This window comes from Tympanuchus pallidicinctus, unplaced genomic scaffold, assembly GCF_026119805.1.
Source record: "Tympanuchus pallidicinctus isolate F22 unplaced genomic scaffold, pur_lepc_1.0 scaffold8, whole genome shotgun sequence".
In the NCBI taxonomy this organism is placed as follows: Eukaryota; Metazoa; Chordata; class Aves; order Galliformes; family Phasianidae; genus Tympanuchus; species Tympanuchus pallidicinctus.
This window is the reverse complement of record NW_026294802.1, coordinates 43,595,430-43,602,623: the sequence shown is the minus strand read 5'-3', so window position 1 is coordinate 43,602,623 and position 7,194 is coordinate 43,595,430. Positions and strand designations below refer to the sequence as shown.

The following is a 7,194-nucleotide window of genomic DNA, read 5'->3' as shown; positions in this document are numbered from 1 at the left end:
TCCTTCCACCGCACGGGCGATCTCCAGTACTGCTCTCTGCCGATAGGTGACCCGTTTGACTTAGCTATGTTAGTGAGAACAGAAAGCAGCCTTGTGGCACTCGGCAGGTAGTGCTGGGCTTCTGTCAGATCAATTCTACACGTTTGTTTTTCAGATCAACCATCCCAACCATCCCCAATTCGTTTATTAAATTTCCAACATCGCTTTTTTTGCAGTGTTTGACATTCAGATGATGGCTGGATATGGTATGGGCCAGGTGAGAGCTAAACAGCAGTACCTGTTACTGGGTGTTGAGCCTGTCCATTATTTAACATCTAATAGCTTGGATCCATCCACAGCTGGCAAATCTTACAGCAGAGTCACAAAATGCAAAGTCTTGGTGACCTGCTGGGCTTGGTTGGATGGAGTATACGGTATTTTCCTGAAGACAATCTGTTGCAGTCACACTGGTGTGATACTACAGCCATATCTTGGCCTAGGCAGTATTGCTGGGAAGGGCTAATTGAAAAACAAATACTATCATATGTCTTTTTGGCATACTTTTAATGTAAAGATAATGGAAAAAAAGGTTTCTCAGACATCATGAATAAAAGGTAATAAATAATATTACGATGCAAAACACACACTTAATGCCCAACCTGTGAGGGGAACATTGGGAAGGTTGTTACTGTGGAGAAGTTTTTGTTTTGTTTTTTTTTAGCACCTTTCATTGCTGTAAGGTTGCCATCAGCTGCAAAACACGTGGTAAATAGGATGTGTACAGTAGTGTACACGGTACACATGTGTACAGAGATTACACTTTATGATCTCTCCAGGGGCTAATAACTCAGTTCACACTCCAGACAGGACCTGAGACTTCAGTGCTGGAGAAGCAGTTCTGTGAGACGGTAGTAGAGAAGCTAACCACGTCTTCTGCAGAGGAAGAGAAATTGCACAGCCTGGTGAGGGAGCTGCATGATAACTGCTCAGGACAAACTCTCTATTAATGGTGACAAGGTGGCAGTTTGTCAGGGCAGAAGAGCGTGGGCCAACAGCCGGTCCTCTTTTTAAAGTAGTCTGATCTTGCCTATTCGTGTTTGTTGCTGTGGAAGAAGCAAGTCAATTTTCATTTATTGCAAGGAGAAATAAAGCTGAAACAAAAATGTCAGTTTTCCTCTGACAATGTTCCTGTGCTATCGTGTCCACACCCTTCCTCGTGGAGCTGTTGCCAAATGTTTTGCAACTATTCAGAGGTTGTTTCTCTGACCCCTGAACAGGGTGCCTGAATTCCACTGTATGCGGCACAGAGGGGAGCTGCTCAGCCATGCTGTGAGAATGCTCTACAATAAGCTGATAGGAATAGTTAGGTACTATCTAGGTGTTTTTTATTGTTATTTTCTTTGGTTAGGCATTTCATTTGCTCAAGATGTTGAGTGAGGTGTTACAACAGTGTTTCCTGCCCCATTCATCTCTGCATTCTGGAAGTGGGATGGAAGAAGCACAGCCATGTGTAGACATAGCAGATGGGTATGTATAGAACAACTGCTTGCTCTCATGATTCTGTCCCCAGATCCTGCCTAAAGGCCCTCCTCTTCTTACTGATTCCTGCCATAAACTGATGTGTGGGGAGTCTGGGTTTGTGTCTGAATGTGGGGGGTCAGAAGGAAGCAGTGGTGTTTTTAAACTGTCACAGATTATCGTCCCGAGATCCTATTGTGCAGAGGAAAAATTACTCTTGAAGAGTTTTCCGTCTCTGATGCAAAAATCATACAAAAAGGGCATTAATGGATATAGCTGAAAGCATAACCTATTTGTCACTACATAGCTGTGCTATCACCTGCTTATGTCACCACTCTTAGTGCCACTCTTACCCGTGTTTTCCATCACCCTTGATGTTGGGGCCATTTGTTGCTTTTCCATTTCAGCCTGATGGGAAGGCTGGACGGGACACGTTGTGTAGTTTCTGCACAGAGTGAAACATAACTGGGGTTTGTTCTTGGTTTGAGCCTTTGGGCTCTATAACAAAGTGAGTATGAAACAGGAATATATCTTAGTGCTAATCTAGAGGGCATTATTGTATGAGGGGCAAGGTATGGCTCAGTGGAGGCTGCCAGTTATGGCAGGCGTAATGCCTATTTGTCTCATGGCTGCCACTGAGATTCATTATTTACTGCACTCACTATCCTTTGTGATCAATCTGGAGCCTAAAAGGAGCAGCTAAAACCTCTGTACAACTGCACATGTTAATTGGTGACAATAATTGAAGCTGAGGGACTATGCGAGTGCAAAATGAAGCATCTGTATGCATGGAGGATTGAAGCCTAATTGAACAGCTTCGTTCATTATGTAGAGATTTTCTGTATAATAGATTGTTAGAAGATCAGCATTAGTATAGGAAGCTCACAAGATATCCCCTCTTAACTTAGACCTTTTTATGCATATCTGCACTTCATACAGCAGCAGCAAGGTTGATGGCAGCTACATTAATGCAGCTTTCTGACCCTCTTGATACTAGACACATAAAATCCTCGTGCTTTTGTCTTTGCCTACTTACACGGGTCCCATTTAATAGTGCGCATAGCACTCAGAACTGAAAGCCAATCAATGTCAAAGACTGATAAATGAATGCCACTTGGTAGGCAGGCTTTGCAAGAGCATGCTGATTTCCTGAGAAGCAGCTTTCGGGGGCTGCACTGTATCTGCAGACACTGGCAGCATGGTTCATATGCAAGAGAAACGAGCAGCTCCTTCAAAGAGGAGCAGGGGTGCTACCCTTAATTCTTTCCCAGTGAGACTGAGCTTGCCTTGCCTGAATTCCTTTCTGCTACTAACAAAAGAGATAGTTTTATGCAACTTGCAGTGTATTTCTCTTTTAGCAAGAGCTAAATCTTTCCAACTGCTCACGCATTAGGGATTCCTGAGCCATTCCAGCAAAGTTGGAGCTAAGGATGCTAGTTAAGTAGTTCACTGCATTTAAATAGTGTAATTTTTAATAGATTCATCTCTGAGCTGGTTGTGAGTGTTGGAGAGGTGGATGTCTGCATGGTCTTTATTATCCAGGAGCACATGTGACAGGAAGAAGGAAGGAAGTGGCTTTTGTATTGATGCTCCCCACCTCTGCCAAATGTATTTTTTTTGCCAGCATTCTGTCCTTGAAACAGCTGCCCTCCTATTCCTGGGGTGAATGCTCACTCTGTGTCTGACCTTGCAGTGAACTGAACCACCTCTTTTCCTTTCATCTTTTGTGCCAAATAAAAACATACTAAGAGCATTAATGGGAATTCTGCAACAGTGCTGTCTAATTAATAGGTCTTGACCTACTGTTGCATGGTGTTTTTTCATTTACCAGTGTTGATTACCTGGTTTTCTATTTGACCTTTTTTCTACAAGTTTCTAAAACAGTAACTCTGCTGTTTCCTACTTTTGTGGCCACAAGTACTGGGAGGAGGAAATTCTGAGTGTTATGGCAAATGACAGCCTGTTAGGCTGTGCTTTTCCCCTAAACCATCCCCAGTTTTTCTGTCGGTGCATTTGTAAATTAGAAGTGTTGCTGAGGTATCTTAAAAATGAAGATGCAGACTGTAAAAGACATGCAGCCTACACCTGAGCATGTCAAAAGATTGAGCTGCATGGTATAGACTTGTTTTTCCTTTTGCAAGACCTTCTACTTCCAATGACAAAATTACTAGGCTTGGAGTTGCACTTAACACTGATTAGAGTGAGATAATAAATACTAGAGGTAATTTCAGTTTAGTAGGTAGCAAGATAACAAGCTCTAGTGACTGAGAGCAGAAATTAGGTAAATTTAGATTAGAAGTAAATTGCTAACAATGACAGTAATTAACCAGTGAGAGCCCTCAGAGGGTTGTGATGTTTTCCTTCAGTGGAAATGTGAGTAGCTGAGGCACAGCTGTGTTGTTTAGATGTGTTTTGCTGAGAATTAATTCTGTGCTTTACAGGTCAGGGATAACGAGCACCATCAATTATAAGCAGCACCAAAGGCAAATCCTGCCTGACCAACCTCGTGGCCTTCTGTAATGGCATAACTGCATCAGTGGACAGGGGAAGAACCACTGATGGCATCCATCTGGACTTCAGTCAGGCCTCTGACATGGCAGCCCACAGCATCCTTCACTCCAAATTGGAAAGATACAGATTTATGGGTTGTCTATTTGACGAATGAAGAATTGGTTTGCAAGATCATACGCAGAGATTGGTGATCAGTGGTTAATGGTCCGTCTGGATAGCACTGATGAATAGTTTCCCTCAGTACTGATGCTCTTTAATAACTTCATGAATGACATTGAGATGGGGTGCACCCTTGGATGACACCGAGCTGTGTGGTGCAGTCAACATGCCTGAAGGACAGGATGCCTGAGAGTCCTGAACTGGCTTGAGCAGTGAGCCAGAGCACTGACCTCGTGAGGTTCAGTGAATCCAAGTGCAAGGTCTTGCATCTGGATTATGGTAACCCCCACTATCAGTACAGGCTTGGGGATGGAAGGATAGATGGATGGATAGCCCTGCTGAAAGGGACCTGGGAGTACTGGTGAATGGCAGGCTGGACACGAGCCAGCAATGTGTCCTCTTAGCTCAGAAAGCCAACAGGATCCTGGGCTGCATCAAAAGAAGCATGGCCAGTGGGGCAAGTGAGGTGATCCTGTGCTGGTGAGACCTCATCTGAAGTTCTGTGTCCAGATGTGGAGTCCTCAGTAGAGGAAAGACATGGAGCACATTCAGAGATAAGCCACAAAAACAATTCAAGGGATGGAACACCTCCTTTATGAAGACAGACTGAGAGAGATGGGGCTTCAGCCTGGAGAAGGCTCCAAGGTGACCTAATAGTGTCTTCAGTATCTAAACAGAGGCTGTAAAAAAGAAGAGGATGGACTCTTTAGCAAGGTCTGTTGTAGTATGACAAGGGGAAATGGTTTCAAACTAAAAAAGCAGAGATTTAGACTGGATACAAGGAAAAAGTTTTTTATTATAAGAGTGGTGAAGCACTGGAACAGATTGCCCGGAGAAGCAGTGAAAGCCTCATCCCTGGAAAATTCAAGGCCAGGCCAGGCAGGGCTCTGAGCAACCTGATCTAGCTGTAGATGTCCCTGTTTGTTGCAGGAAGATTGGACTAGGTGACCTTTGAAGGTCCCTTCCAACTCAAGCAGTTCTATGACCATTTATTGTGGACAGTGTAGGGCACTTTCTGCAGATGTGCATGCAATATATAGAGAACATACAAAATCGTGCTTGTAATAAAAATGGTGTCAGGAGACTGAAAAAAAACCCAGTTAAACCAACTATAAAAAGTTCTGTAGTTAAAATTCAGGCTATTCAAACAATTCCTTTATTAAACATTTTTTATCAAAAAGCCAAAATGAAATACTTATTTTATTTTTTTTACAAACTCTGCTTTTAGTTCTAAGTGATCATACAGCTGTGAAAGACCCTAATAGAGATATTTACCTCTTTTCCCCGCTTCTGTTGGTGGACAGATGCTTTTTTCCATCTGTGTTCAGATGATAAGCATTATTAGTAGTAAGCCTTCCCTGTTTTGGTCTCAGTAGGGTTACTGCCTTTCCAATTACCCTGTCCTGCTGTTGTAAACTGATAAACTTACCACACTGCCTTCCTGCATTTCCACTAGGGAGTCCGTTACCTGTTCTAGGAAAAATAGGTTAATTAGAGGCTTTTGAGGTCAAAGAAATGGCCTTGATTTGGGAAATGAAGGAAAAAACTGTCTTTCATGCTATCATTTTTCTTGACATTACAATGAGATAATGATTTATGAGTTTTGACAGTACTTCATTAAAAATAGCTGAGCTCCTGTTATCCATTACTGTCACCTCTGATTAGTTTGCATGTGGCTACGACTGTATTCTCCCTACATAATTTATCTCCTAGAAAAAAAAAAATCACATCTGTGAATGGAAAATAGAATATAATTTTGTTTGATATTTTAACTACCCAGTTAAGGAAGACTCAGAGTTGCCAGGAGAACAAATTTTGTATGTGACAAAAAAACTCTGTCTTTCTACTTAACTAGATATAATAAGCAGAGATCGAATCGAGCTATTTGCCTATCATGGAGTTCTACACATTCTTTGGAAACATTTGGAGCTGGAGACCCCCATAGCTGGGAAACCAGATTAAACAGATGATGGGACAAATCCCACACTAAATTCATTATCGTTCGATGCAGAGGGCTCTCATGAAATTTACTGCATCCTTGCCCTTCCAGCTGGAAAACAGTTGCAGACCAGGCAAGAAGCTCAGCATGGGATTTCAGAGAAAATAAAGCACGGAACTATTTTTCTGTTAAGTGGTAAACAAGTAAATGAAAAAAATAGATGCGTGAGACATGCCTGAGTTATGATTTTCACTAGGCAGCCAGACAGATCATTTAAGGATTTATAACCTTGTCACCTATTTTAGTGTGAAATTCAGATGATTGCTGCACAACCATTACAGGCCTCATGCAGCACCAAAGGGTGGCACTGTAATGACAGCCACACGCCAATTCAAAGGACTCTCAATAAATCCACGCAGCTTAATGTGCACTGAAGAAAGCTGAATTCAGATTGCTGCGTTCTACTGAATGTAAGTAAGAGGTCATTGGCAAACATTGACAGGAGTCATGGAATCATGGAATGGCTTGGGTTGGAAGGGACCCTAAGGCTCATCATGTCCCAACCCCCATACCTCTGGAAGGGCTGCCAGCCTCTAGGTCACATACTAGAGCAGTTTGTCCAGGGCTCACCCAACCTGGCCTTGAATACCTCCAGGGATGGGGCATCCACAGCCTCTGTGGCAGCCTGTTCCAGCCCCTCACCACTCTCAGTAAAGAACTTCCCTGACATCTCATCTAAATCTCCCTTCCTTTTGTTTAAAACCATTCCCCATTTCCTATCACTATCTACCAGTGTAAAGCACAAATGAGGAGCAAGTTTTTAGGTGGAATGATGATTTCTATTTCTCAAAGAAGACAAAAGTACTACGTCAAGTGTCTTTGAAAAATAAAAGTTCTTGGACTTGATTTTTTTCTATCTGTTTATTAAGAAAAAATCTTTTTACATAGAAAAGATACAGAGGAAGGTAAACAAAGGCAGTAGAATTCATTATCTCATGTAATAGCTGTACAACTAGATCTTAATGACAAAAGTTGAAGAAAACCTAAGTAATATAAAAAGCCACCTCCAAAATGAGACTTTGACAGTG

General features: G+C 42.3%; 1 long non-coding RNA gene across 1 annotated transcript; it reads left to right on the top strand.

Annotated features, from left to right (window-relative positions):
• Window positions 1-1,245: 1,245 nt before the first annotated feature.
• On the top strand, window positions 1,246-7,012 carry LOC128073220 (uncharacterized). Its single transcript, XR_008202649.1, has 2 exons — window positions 1,246-1,506; window positions 3,939-7,012. It is a non-coding gene; the product is annotated as an uncharacterized LOC128073220 (long non-coding RNA).
• The last annotated feature ends 182 nt before the right edge of the window (window positions 7,013-7,194 follow it).